Source organism: Hetaerina americana, unplaced genomic scaffold (genome assembly GCF_022747635.1).
Source record: "Hetaerina americana unplaced genomic scaffold, ioHetAmer1.1.p SCAF_12, whole genome shotgun sequence".
Taxonomy (NCBI): Eukaryota; Metazoa; Arthropoda; class Insecta; order Odonata; family Calopterygidae; genus Hetaerina; species Hetaerina americana.
In genome coordinates this window covers 36,665,892-36,680,673 of record NW_027286292.1, presented here as the reverse complement: position 1 = coordinate 36,680,673, position 14,782 = coordinate 36,665,892, and the positions used below count along the sequence as shown (strand labels likewise).

Sequence of the window (14,782 nt, the reverse complement as noted above, 5' to 3'; positions counted from 1 at the left end):
CCCGGAAAGTCAAAGGGAGTCTTAAATATAATTGGAGCTTGCAAAGAAGAAATAATCAACAAATATCAAAGGTAGATGGGAGGAAGCCCTGGTAATGACGTCAGGTGTAAATTACTAGAAAGTATTTTGAAAAATATTCAACAAGAATATTTGACATTTATGAAGATTAAATATTTAAAGATTTACTTGAAGAACCTAGAGCTGTTGATTTTTACCGACGATTTTTATCTCAGTCATTTAGGTGTGTTAATTTACCAAATGAGGACAAAATTATCATTTTGCGAAATTTTTTCTATAGGACCGCAATTCACGATCGGAAGACAATGGGGGAGCTGTAAGCTCACAAGAAATTCCCTTGAGGGGAAATGTAAATGGAATGAATAGTTATAAAAATTAAGGCAGTAAAGAATGTTTGAATGTGATAACTGATGGAGGAAACCATGAAATTAGCATTCATGAAAATCTATAAGATAGAGAGTAAGGTAATAAAAAGGTACTGCTTTGTCAAAATTTCATTTAAAATTTGTACTTAAGTACAATAAAGTGAGGTCTTGGACAGCGCTCATTAGTTGATTTCTGTAAAATACGTTTTACGTGGGCCTCCTTATTTGCCCTTAATTATTTTCCTCTTAATTTGTTTGAAACTCCTACCTGTCTTCATGTAATCCATTTCAAGGTAATTATAATTTTACCTCTTCCACGCCCTTCTCATCCTCCTTTCTATTACGACTTTTATTTTCCCCCTAATTTGCCATATTTCCTCCACCTAATTCTTTTTATTTCGTCCAGAAACCTTCCCTCTACTCCTAACATATTTGAAACTTAGTCATTGTTCTTCCTCTTTGTCCATATAATCGTTACAATTCTATTGTATACAAAAAATGCCCCCAATCCTAACGTCCTATAATATATGTTAATTCCGCTGCCTTGAATGGCTTCAAAATCATTAAGGGCTACGCTCTCTATTATTGCCTTTGAAATTCTCTCCTTCAAATCTTTACTCAGCGTACTAACCGTACAGAGCTTCGTGTCTTCATATCTGGCGGAACATTTCTTCCAAAAATGCCCCTTTACTCAACCAAATTGCCTTCCTATCTCTGCTATTACGCCCAGGTTTTTTAAATACTACACAAAAGTGAGAATCATCCCACTTATACTTGTAAACTCTCTCCTATCTTAATACTTAACAGGAATCGGGTTCAAATCCTAAGCAAGTGCTCTGGTTTCCTAATAAGATTACGAAGTATGCCGTCGGTAGAATGTTTCAGAGGTATCCCGATTTCCGTATTAATTCTATGAGGAGAATACTTCAAGTGGAGTACGCCGTCCGTTGGATGTGACGGTTAATTTCGACCCATTAGCCTATTAGAGCCTACATTTAAGAGTATACCAATGTCAACAACTGGTTTTATACACCATTCCTCCACTTCCTAAAACATGCCTCCAGTTTAGCCACCTATTCCTAATGACGCAAATCTTCACAGCCGTGGATCTTTTCCCCTAATTACGACATCTACAGAACACCCAACAAGCAGCCGCAAGGGCGTGCGGCGGGTGGTGTTAAGTCACCACCGGTAAAAGGGAACAAAACCACATTCACTACTACTAATATTTATTTTAGGAGGGACCACGAATATTGGCCCAACGGGAATAATATTAGGTAGACGTGTTATCGTTGGCCAATAATTAGGCCACAAACATGAGCTATTGACAACAAGTCCGTCTCAAATCACTACTGCTTGTCAAACTCGGCTATGTTGCTCATCGAGAATTGGGTTATCCTCGATTCAAAACTCTCGCTTCTGTAAATAACTCAGCAATTGCTGCAATCCGCTGTCGATGGCAATGAACCGTTTGACCATCTGCCAAAATAATTGAATCAGTCGCATCGCCCAATTTTATTCCTAACTCAGCCCTTTCCCTTAACGTACATGTTGAATATGAAAGCGGTTAAGGATAATCCTGTCTCATCCCCCTTCCTTTCGCTGTTAAACCCGATTCTCCCTCAGCTACTATTACCAATTTATATAGTTTGGTTAATTAACTAGTTTTGAATATTCAACTATTTAATCAATCTAACCATATGTCCCGCAATCATCCCAATGAAATTTTTCCAATCCGTTGAACACCTACACGAAATTCTTGGAGCGAGCCAACTCATCCTGGTTAAAGACTAAAACTCTTATTGATCTTTTCCTCCTAAAAAGATGTTATTCATTTGTCTCCCATTTTTAAGACTCAGCTAACACCTAGGTAATTATTTCAACTCATAGGAACGCCTATATTAATGATTATAACGACTACCTTTAAAAGACGAAGAAAGAATCAAAGACTATGCATTTCCAAAGGAAAGAATTTATTATTGTCGACTAACTTCGCTACACTGTAGCAGTATCTGGACTAGAATTGTCTTTGCTGCATATAGATTTAACCTTGTGGTAATATTGCTCTAAAATACAACTGCATCATCATTTTTTGGGAGAAAAGTCATAATTTACCCTCTTTAATCTTTTAGCTGAATTTATGTCTCATTAATTCTACGTATTAGCCCAAAACATACTTCGTTTACGTTTACCCTAAACTCGGAAGTAATTCTGCGTGCACGCAATCAAATTTTTACTCTCCCGTGTGACATTATTTCTCGTAGTGGTTACTCTATCCCGCTACCCCTAGATCTAAGCTATCTTTGTCTACTTGACATTCATTTTCTGTATCTCTAATATTTTAAACATAAATTCTTTCCTCCTACGCTGAATCTCGTCCGGATTCAATAATAGCTTTTTGTCTCAATCGTAAATCCGGCATGTTATTTCACTTGCAGCTTAACAATATTCATCTTTTATAGTACTTTCATTTTCTCTACAGTCTATGCCCACCAAATACTTTCTCCATCTTTTCCTTGGCTTTACCGTTTTTGGAATTAATTGGATTTTTATATATCTTTCTCTCAACATCCATGTTGTCAATCTTCAATTATCTTCTCTTTCCTTCTTCTAGTCAACACTTCTGTGACTAATGGCTTCTCAATTCTTTTAGTAGGTACCCTTTTTATGGCGAATTCTGGATATTCTCTGGCATTGTTTGTCTCCACTCACTTTTAACTACCCTCTTTTTTTGATGATTTTTTTTAACTTTCTTACAACAAGTGATAAAGAAACAAATCGAGAATATATGAAAACCATAAAGTAGATATCACAATTTTAGAATGTAACTTTTAAACATAAAAAAAACCGAGTAGATCATTTTTTAACTATTTAGTTGAGAATTTCATTAGCTTAAATATATGTGGTCCACAATACTTCTCTATATCTCTGTAAAGCAGTTCAGGGATTGTTGAGATATTAAACTTAACCATATCATAGTGAAATCAGTAAATGTTTTTTTTAATTGATGGTTATCCAGTGAAAGATTTCACAGATATTTGATGGTGTAACTCACAGAAAATAAGGGTCTAAAATTTATTATTGCAGCTTAATGGAAAAATTCCATTCCCTTTATCGCTGCAAACTTTGCTGCTGGAATTATATCCGCTGCAGAACTTAGAATGCTATGCAATGGTGAACTCTGGATATTCTACGGTACTGCTTGACTCCGCTCACTTTTTATTACCTCTCAGCCATCCATCGCTAATAAAATTCATTAACGGCTAAGATTGGCCCACGTATGATGATTAAGAGACAACTTTCGTAAACGGAGGGTAGGGAAGCATAATTCGCTTTGAGCTGGGAAACCATTTGAATTAGCAAGTTATGATGCCACACCATGTACTTAGATAGAATCGAATTTAAATAAATCTAGGACTAAAAAAACATAGAATGCGACCGTATTAAAATTTTGGTCAATGAAAAAGCTAGATAAAAGCTAAATATCTACGTAAAACTTAAAATTACGATAGTGAAATAATTATACACACGTTCGTGTGTATGTATATACAATGTGTATGCATATTTTAGTTACGTGGTTATTGGTGGGGGCATTAACTTTAAAATAATTATTTGAAAATATGATCGTTTTGCGTATAACACGCGTGCTTGTCTATCACGCGTGCTTGGCCTATCTAGCTGGGTATTTTGCAAATGTAGCTCTCGAGCTTTCCAACTGACATTTTACCGGCGTCTTGATCTTACCTACATTTCTCAAATGAAATCGAGTTTCTGCAATCAGTGTATCATTAACATATAATTTTCATATTATTATATCATCCGACCGTGGTGGTGGCGGGATAACGTCCTCAACTACAAACCCTGAGGTCGTAGGTTCGATTCCCGCCTAAGAGAGTTCTCTCCATACAGGGATTGGGTATTTGTAATTGTGTCTATTGTTATATCATTGTTCAAAGTCCTAAATAAAGGCCCAAGTTCTGATTCCAAATTAAAGTGAAATAAATAAATTTCAACTCTTCTACACAAGGTGACAACTTTAATTGAAAGAAAGAGACTAAAAAGATCGATATTGCCTTAAGTCCAATTCCCTTGGAAAAAAATTCATCCGCGCGCTTCATTCCCACCCAGAAAGTTCCAGTAAGTCAAGACGAGAAATGAACTCGTCGGCGCACTGTTCTAATTATTTCTCCGGGACGAATGGCCCATCCAAAACAGTCGCGACGTCACCCTTTTTCGGACTAGTCACCCATCGCTTCCCGATTAGCCTTCAACAGAAGACGACCTCTTCATCATTCGTCTCGAAATCCAAGTCAGCCATCGCAAGCAAAAGTCCTTCAACCTTCTCTCCTGCCCCTCGAGCATCCCATTCTCCTCAGCCAAACTAAGCCTACCCCTCTCCCAACCACCCACTCACCAACCATATCATTATATTCTTCATGCGGCTGAGGCAATGAGTCTGAAACCGCCACCTTCGCTTCACCCCCACCACCCCGACCGACTTTCCCAACCGCACACCCAGAACACCCCCGGCAGACGAATACCCTTCCCTGCTACGCCCCCCTCCCCAAACGCGGCTCCTCCGCTCCATTTGCAAAATGATATGAGTTCCGCCTCCCCTATGTCGTGCAGCCAGGGCGCGAGGAGGGGATGAGGAGGGACGTAGGGGTGGCGAAGAACGGGCCCGTCATCCGGGGGGGTGCGGCAAACCCTTTCCCAACAAGCGGACCCCCTCCTCCCTCGGGGCCTCTCGCAATGTTGCCCCAGCCTCACCCTCTTAACTTCCCCTCTCCCTGAAACCCCCGCCCAGCTCTTTGTTAATACGCCACATGTTTGGGAGCCCAAAAAACTCTCGCTCCACTCCAAGATGATTTAGAAAAAGCACAAGAAGTTCCCAACGCTGAAGGAAAAAAAGGCTAGTTCATTTGCGTGGATTTCCAGGTTTTTGTAACAGCCGTTTTTCATGAAGCGAGCCAAACTTTGTGCCACCGTGATTTCTTGATGGGTCCCATGATTTGGGGAGGACTCCCATCATCCATGGTTTTAGTTGGGTTTTCGGAGTGGTACTGTCGGGGAATAACTTAAATACGGCACCAGAGTCCTAATACCACATGTCATGTATAAAAATGCGTAGAATTATACAGAAATATATATACCCATATATATAGTAATTACATATATATATATATATATATATATATATATATATATATATATATATATATACACATAATTCTGTAATTCCTGAACAAAATTTATTTATCTCGATGGAAACAGCAGGAAGGAAAAGCCTTTCTAGCAATATGTTTCATGTAATTTTAAGAATTCGTCGAACATATGGATTGATCACAACCCTAGGGAAATGAGAACGTGTTTCTTATTCAATTTGGTTTGTGATGACATGAATACCTTCTCTAAAAACTTTTTCTGAGCATTAAAGCAGCCATTAATTAGAATTAATTAGGAAAACCATGCTTTGAATCAATTTGAGAATCCATGAGGAAAAATAATACCAGACCACGCTAACAGAATTAACACCTGTTCATTGTCAGTGGATCTCACTGTAGATCACATCTTACTAGGCAAAACGGCATATGAAAATTATTTCATATTTTAAGGTAGGGCGGGGTACTTACTTTCTCTATGCTCACTCAGATTTGCCTGGAAGAGACCTGAAGTTCGGCCATTCGCTCGGGGGCCAAGCGCTCTTACTCCACGGCTACTTATCTATCGCCTCAAGGCAATCAGACATGCTTTAATTATGACTTGATATACCTTAACATAGACTAACGTTTAGGAGGACCTGTCTGTTGTATCAATAGTAGATTAGTCTTCTCCATTCCTGAACAACCTAATATGATCGACTTAAGTTGTAAAAATGCAGGAAACGTGTTCTCCAAAAAACGTTTTTCTCCATAAACTTCACAGCTTCAGGCTTAACTAGGTGGAATTCCTTCAAGATGAGGGTGGAGAAAAAACTTTACTATTCCACATAAAAAGATTTAATATTTCACGCCAACTGACCAAAAGGCCCGGGTTCGAATCCTGGGCAAGCGTCTATGGGCACCTGCAGCTCCATCCAAGCTATGTGATTTTTCGTGTACCAGATCTTCTTGGGAAACCATAACCGGAACAGGGAAAGAATCTGGCCCCCCTATCCTCATGTGTGAATTTCACACGCCGTAGGACTTAGTACTGGGTGAACTCTATCATCACCTACCAAACCGATCTTCGGGTTTATTACTGTGTATGCGTCTTTTTTATTGCACCATTATAGTTTCAATGCAGTGCATCATTGAAAACATGGTCGTTCATTATTAAGTCCTCTTATTTGGAATAGCAAAGGTTTTTCTTTACCATCATGTGTTCTCCATGTTTCAATATTATCTATTTTATACTATAAGTATCACCGCCCTCCATCGTTGATACTCTAGCCTAAACCTGTCCTAGATTTAAAAGTTCACGCATCATATGCTGGCACTCAGAGGGAATAAAAACTTGTTGCAAAACTGAAATTAATACATTAGTAAATGTAATGGAAAAGAAAAATTAATGGAGAGATTTATTATTATTTCCTTCGGGTAAAATTTCTTCAATTTTTAAGAACGTTCTGAATGTATTCCCTTGTAATGAGAAAATGTCCCAGAGCTTTAAAAGAGAACACTCATGAATGAACAAAAAGTAAACTGGGTTGGCTTCTTCTTTGTCCTGAATATCCTCTGCATTCAAAACGCACTTGAATGAATGTATTCCCATGCCTCCCGTTTCCTAATTAAGCCAAACGGGGCAAACATTAACGAAACTTGGACGGCGTGACAACGGAATGTTGGAAACGCATTATCCCCTCAGCACGGAGGCCTAGGAGACAGATCAGCTGTCACCGGGGGGAAGTTGAACGCATTTCACTGTAAAAGGCAATAAAACTGAGCAATTATCCTTTGACCACTCCATCGCTACCCGCGCGTGAGAGCGCACTCCTCCCACAACATCACCCCGTCGATCATGGGATCGGGAATGAATTTTTAGGCTGCGACCGTCCATCCGTTTAATCCGCAATAATCCCGATGCCTAAGGGTAGCCACGGACGCTGTAAAATTCGCGAGTTGGAGGATTCGGGAATGTAGACAGTGGACGCACACAGAGAAGCAAGTTCGCCGTGTTAACGGTACCGCAATCGCGGGAAAATCAGCCTTGTAAAACTCTATGTGGAAAACATTTTTCCACAGAACTAATTCGGAAGCGTTGACGGGAGAGGGGTAAATGGAGGGTGGGAAGGAATGGAGTCAATGCAAAAGGCACCGCCTACTCGATCAGGTGGAGCAAGCAGTAATAACCCAAACCGCATTAGTTTTACTGGATAAGCATCAGGGTAGAATTTGCGATCCCTGAAATTTTGCCTGCATGCAAATATATAAATATAAATAAAAAAATATAAATATATATATTTATTTATATATTCATTTCTTAGAAATGGAGGGCTCTTCGGCGACGCCCAAATATATAAAAACACAGATGTAGATTTTTTAAACATAGAATCACAAAGATAAAACACTCACTTATGTAAGTGTTGACGTTTCGACGGCTCGACCGTCGTCATCAGAAAGTTCATCACATCATCTGATGAAACGTCAAAACTACATATGTGAGTGTCCTGTCTTTGTGATTCTGTTTTAAAAATCTACATCTGTGTTTTACATATATATATATATATATATATATATATATATATATATATATATACATATAGACACGCATGCATACATATATTCATATTTATATACATTCTTATGTTATTATATAGAGCATGCAAATATCTCACAGATCAATGCCCATTCTCATTGGAACCAGGGCTCTCTCAGTCGCGTTCACATCCCCAATAGGCCGCGACTGAAACTTCACGTGAATAATGGGGAAAGCTCTTGATCGGGAAGAGCAGCGCGGGTGGACAGGAGGGCCTAGAGAGGGAGAGGGTTATCGCACGGCTGTAGCGGAAAGGGTCTGCGAGGTGGGTTGGACGCGGTCAAAGGAGGGGGGTCGTGTAGGGAGGTGGGGGAGATGGAGGCTACAGATCCCGGCATTCTTGCTGCCGCACCACCGGTCGCCAACCGCGGAGCAGACACCAGCCGACGTTGTTGATGCCCCGTTAATCACATACTGGACAATTGCGACCGTCCGCTCGCGCCCGAGGTGGGGGTGAAGGGGGCGGAGGAAGTGGAGCCGGCCGGCCATCTATTATTTGCCCGGGCGGGGGGATATTTGAAAGTATCCGAGCACAACGGGGAATGGGGAGACGGGAAGGAGTGGGTGAGTGACGGTGGAATGAGTTGGCCGCTTCTCCCGTGTTGTGTGTGAGACGGCGGGAAGATGGGAATCCGAGTCTGGCCCCAGGGAGTATGGATGCATGGGAGCCCGGATATTTGGGTGCTGGGTGCTGTTTTTGGGGACGCGTTAAAACGACCGCGCTTGTCTATCTATTGAATCCATTAAGTGACAGAGGCGAATAAAACCCGAGGGAGGATTCTAGTTGGAATTCCGGGGGGGGGGGGTTGAAGGGAAGGCTTAGGTGCCGCGTTTGATGACGGCGATGACGGACTATACACTAAGCTCGCCGGGAACGTTGATGGGAGGAAAGGTACTGGCCGAAAATATTTTTTTAATAAGTGCTGTCACTCAAACGCTATATTTTAATTACCTTGCTTCAATGAGGAATTTGTCATTCTCGGTTTTGTGGTCCACCGAGAAGAGTTCGGATGTGATATATGTTTCGTACCTGAAATAAAAAAAATAAACCTTCGTTAGCTTAAGGTTTTAGGGATTAGAATTTAAAAATGAGAATAAAAACATGTAGCCGATTTGACTTACAGAGAAAACATGCATTCACACAGTTTTACTGATTATCCAGATTCATGTGCCATGTGTATGCTTTTAATTGGTTGTTCTGCGTATATAAATAATTTCTAGAGTTAGAATTATCATTAGAGCTCATAAATTGCAAACTGCTTTGTTGGAGATCTTTGGTTTCCGAAGAATAAAAGAGGTATGAAGAGGAGGTGGGGTTATATTTCATTAAAAATAACAATCTTCGCCGTATACGAGATATTAGGTCTTCCCAGGATCTTTTAATATTTTTAAATAACTACATAATTGACATTTTTCTGGAGACAAAAGAGGCAAATTCGTTATGCATAGTACATATATATATATATATATATATATATATATATATATATATATATATATGTATATATGTATGTTTATGGTAAGTTCATGTTAGGAAGTTTTTAATTTTCATGTGGGGTTAGAGTGAATTGTTTTTATTTGAAACAGGAATATAAAATTTTGACTTAACTATATAGAGTTTCCTTTTAAACAAAATGTGTTATTTAAAATTTTTCTTTCTGTAACAACACTTTGATAACGATTATCAATGCAAATATTATTTGCATATACATGAATACGAATAAAAAAGCGGCATCTGGCTTAAAATTCACTCCAGCTTATGTTATTGTTGCGGCACTTAAATGTTGCCTACGAATGTAAAAATTCCGGCTGGGAAATTGAGAAAAATTCGAAGCTATAAAAAGCTTTAGTTTCCTTCAGCTAAAAAAAGTGATTGAAGAGCTGATTAGGTTATATTTGTGCAAATAAAATAATAGTTTGTCTTATTGCAAAAATATTTCAATTTCATTCATGAATTGGAGGAATATTGCAGGAAGAACGGTAAAAAGATAAACCTAATAAATCAAAAGTGATGACATTTTCCAAAATTAAAATAGCAATGTTAAACAATTAATAATGATGAAATAATCCATAGCAGGTGAAGCTGTCATGTATTTTAGTAGATTTTTAGAGAAAAGAAGTTATAGTATTTGGACATTAAGTGGAGATTTCATTCAGTGAAAGAGTTTTTACCAAAGATAGCGTTATTGATAGGCAAACTTATTAGAGATGCAAATAAAATATTACGAAAGACTATAAATTGAATTAAGGCGCTTAATTGATTTGAAAAGTGGATTTTAAAGAAAGAAGGTAAGAGCAAAATGGAGTAATCTGAAATATGGGCTGAGGAATGGCGAAAATAAGTTCAACAGAAAAAGAGAAAAGCTGAAATTTTGCGCGAAAGAGGAAGTTGCAGGGGTAGGTTTGAAAAAGTCAGTGAAAGCGGGTGGAGTGAATTTGAGAAATTAGCGGACTGTTGAAAGCCTTGACAGAAGGGAAAATATTGGTAAGCAGGATAGAGGAAGAAAGAAAGTGAGTTTTATAAAGAGCGTATAGCATAGACATTGCTTACGAAGAAATGAGGTAAATCAAAGAAAGACGAAATTCACGTGAAAACTGTAGATGCAGTTGTTTGAAATCGTCTCTAATAGATAGATTCCTTGATTGAACAAACATGAAAACAATGTAACGATGGAATTTGCATTCCTCTAAATCATTAGTTCAAAATGCAACGACAAACATTAGACTAAAACACTCTTTCGATTAAGCATATTTATTTTTACTAACGTTAATTTTTATTTTGCTTGAAATTACGTGAAATAATCCAAAAGAGATTTTAAAGTGATAAGAGCACTATGATGATTTGAACGCAGTATCTCTGCTTCAGCCTTATCCGTTTGCTGTGGGATATTAATTGCTAATTTAATTTCAAAGCCCGCAATTACCAACGTGTTATAAAATTCAAAATAATTTTATGCAGTACAAACAGATTTTTATCAACCAGTACCTGCGGCATTCGTCAAAAGAGAATTAATATATATACATATATATAATATACATATATAATTTTATATATATATATATATATACATATATATACATATATATACGTATATATATGATATATATTATATATATACATATATATACATTAATATATATATATATATATATATATATATATATATATATATATATATATATATATATATACACATTCAAACACGAAATCCCGCCAAACGGCGAATAAATACTCATATATACAGAAGCAGATATAAGGAAAAGGGATAGGAACACATATAAAGGACGAACACAACAGAGGTGGGGAAGGCGGAATCGAACGGATCACAAGAGTAAAAATATTTCCTCAACCGGGACTCGAACACCGGATCTTTCCACTTGCCGGGCGGATGCTCTTAACCACTTGAGCTATGGTTCAATTTAGTTTTATTCGGTCTAGTATGTTACACTGCTAGTGTTTACATTGTACACATTGTCAGCTTACAGATTATGGTTACAGAGTATTTTTTTTTCCTACTATGGTTACACACTTACATAGACATAAATTCATATACATTGCATTAAACAATTGTGACCATGAACAATACTGTTGAAGGAAATAATAAAGGCAGGGTTCACAAAATATAGAAGGAAATATTTGGATTAGCAACGGAACATTAGATTTGGTTGGGATTATTGATAGCTTTGAAGCACAGTTATTCAGAAAAACAACTTTTTAACCACGGACGAAGTGTGTCCGGTACCGGGGGCAGCCACATCCGTTCCACCAGTGCTTGCATGCCTTTAGCGGAGTGTTTATTCGCGGTTCTCATCTGTGTGAATTCCACGATTAGGGTGGTCATTATGAAGGATTTAAAGCTCGGAAAGAGCCGAAAGTTCAAGGTGATCAGATTCATGTCGGTAATGGCACCACCACCGAATACGTCCCAGGTTTTATAGATCTTTTTTAGAGCTTCCCATTCTCTGATTTTATCGTTGCATCCAAGGATGAGATGCGCGACGTTGTCTATTCGACCGCATGACGGACAAAGGGGCGAATCGGCTAGCCGAAGGTGGTGCCTCACTTCCCTCGTCATGACTGTGTTCGCGATTAGGTTAAACATTCCACTACGTGCCTCATCGTTCGCCCTGCTGGTCGCCCAGTTTTTCCAAGAAATCGTTCTTTTCGATGTATTTTGTTGCTGCTCGGTAAGCGCTCTGACATACAGGGTCTTCACTCGAATTGCTTCTCCATCTCGCAGGAGAGAAGCGACTTTTTTCGTTTCATCAAATGCCCTCCGGTGGCATACGTCGCGCGCGAGTTCCTGCCACGCGTCCTTGAGGAGTGCCTTGCGCCACGCGTCGTCACCGCCGAGGATGCGCAGGCTAAGCTTCGCATAGACAACCTTCGCCTTTAGAGCTGTATCGGTTAAATTGAGACCACCCTGCTCAAACGGGCCATAGAGCTGGTTTCGGGACACTTTCTTTACGTAGCCATTCCAGATCATTTGGTTGGACACTCTAATAAAGTATGCGTTGTATTTAGTGGGTAAGGGCCATAGATGGGCCACATACCATATCCTTGGGAAGACAATCTGGTTGAGGAGGCGGACGCGGGTCACGATCGGGAGGGAAGGGAGTGAAAGCTTTCCAACACTCCATTTTACATGATGGTCAATAATTCCCCAGTTTCGCTCAATCGTGGGAGCCAACTCCCTCTCCCACCAGAACCCCAAGATTTTGAGCGAGAGCGCTTCTGACCAACCGATGGAGGTCGAGGGCCGGTCGCCCTTCAGCAGCAAAAACCCGGATTTCCGGTTATTGAGGAAGATACCACCCTGCTCGTATGACGTTAATATGTCGTGGGCTAGGGCCATGTGGGACGGGTCGTCTACGAAGAGCGTTATGTCGTCAGCGTATGCGACGCCCAGGCAGACGGCGCCGTGACGACGTACCCCGATTCCACTGCTCTGTAGTCGTCTGAGTATGGGGTCTAAGGCAAGGGCGAACAGCAGCATTGACAGTGGGCAGCCCTGCCGAACGGAGTTACTGACGGGGATGGGCGGCGATGTGGCATTGTTTATCCTAATTATAGAGTATGTTCCGTTATACATCGTTGATACGGCACGAATGAAGTACTCGGGGAAGGCCATCTTCTTGAGCACGGTGAGAATCCATTCGATCCGGACCAGGTCAAATGCTTTCTCAAGATCGATAGCCACCAGTGATAAAAAACGATCGCCATACAAGGGGGCGGAAAAAATGATGTCGCGAATTAAAAGTGCTGCATCGAAAATGTTTCGCGTTTTCGACACGGCGTACTGGGATGGAGAGAGGACGATGTCGGCAGCAGCCGTCATTCTACATCGTAGGACGTGCGCCAATATTTTATAGTCTGCGTTTAAAAGGGCGATTGGCCTGAAGTCGTTGAACGACTTTGGCCGCGTCTTCTTTGGTATAAGCGTTATCACGGCGGTCCTCTGACTTGCAGTCAGAGAGCCGCTAGCTAAAATGCAGTTAAAAAGGTGGGTTAAAATAGGTTTTAAAACATCCCAGTACGCTAGATAAAATTCAAAGGGTAGGCCGTCCAAGCCGGGTGCTTTGCCCTTCGGGAACATGGAGGAGACGCAGTCCAGTTCGTCTGAACTTATGTCTCGACAAAAATCGTCTTTTTGATCTGTGGGAAGCGTAGGGAGAGGGGGGAGAGGGGGTGCGTCTCCCTCCTTCCATGGAGGATACCTGTTAAAGGTGTTTTGAAAGTGCCGGCCCGCTTCCTTAAGGAGGTTGGTGTCACCGGCGGCAGATTCTCTGACAGGGATTCTGTCTATATCGGAGCCAGAGTTGGATTTCATCCAGCGCCGAAGCTCAGATAGCGTTAGGGGGCCCCCTTTATCCGTGTCCAGTTCTTTTTGCCACGGTTGGGGAGCGTATTTTTGGAGCTCGTGGCCAAGGATAATTTTTTTTAGGGACGACACTTGGGCGTGGAAACCCTCCGGCGCCACATCCTTACGCAGGAGCTCTTCCAGCGCTCGGCGGTAGAAGGAGATGGTGTAGTTCTTTTCCCTACGCCACTCGAAAGTTTGCCTTTTGATGTGGGTGACAATGCGGGGTTTGAAAACCTCGTCCCACCATAGAGCGAGGTTTGCACCGGGGCGGAGTGCCGCGATCAGTGCACACACCCGGGTGCGGATAGAATCACGACGAGTCGCGTCCTCCAACACGCGGAGGTCCATGCGCCACACGGAGCCGCAGCGGTGGACGTGCGCGCCCGGGGTTGTGTCCGGGCACGTAACTCTCATGATCACTGCGCAGTGATCAGAGAAGGACACCGGGAGGGTGTCCACTGTCTGGACATCATTCTTTAGGGATGTCGAGACGAAGAGGTAGTCAATCCGCGTCCGAGAGTTAGGCCCTGATCGCGTGAAGGGGGCGGGACCGGCGCAATAAGAACGCACTGCGTCAATCGCTCCAATGGAGTCGAGCATCAGTGAGAGCGCCCGGCTTGGATAGTATGTCACGTTATCCCTGTTCGAGGCACTATCCTCTCGGCGGTAGATAGTGTTAAAATCTCCGCCCAATATGGCCTTCCCCGAGAAGGAATACAGGTAGGGGAGGAGAAGTTCATTGAAATATGTTTCGCGCTCTGCCCTCGCGCGCTCACCGGAGGGAGCGTAAAGGTTTGT

At 41.0% G+C, this 14,782-nt stretch overlaps 1 protein-coding gene across 1 annotated transcript in view; it reads right to left on the bottom strand.

The window, feature by feature from the left end:
* The window catches only part of LOC139685913 (cell adhesion molecule Dscam2-like), a 680,584-nt gene that overhangs the window by 380,261 nt on the left and 285,541 nt on the right, over positions 1-14,782 (bottom strand). The window lies entirely within an intron of this gene.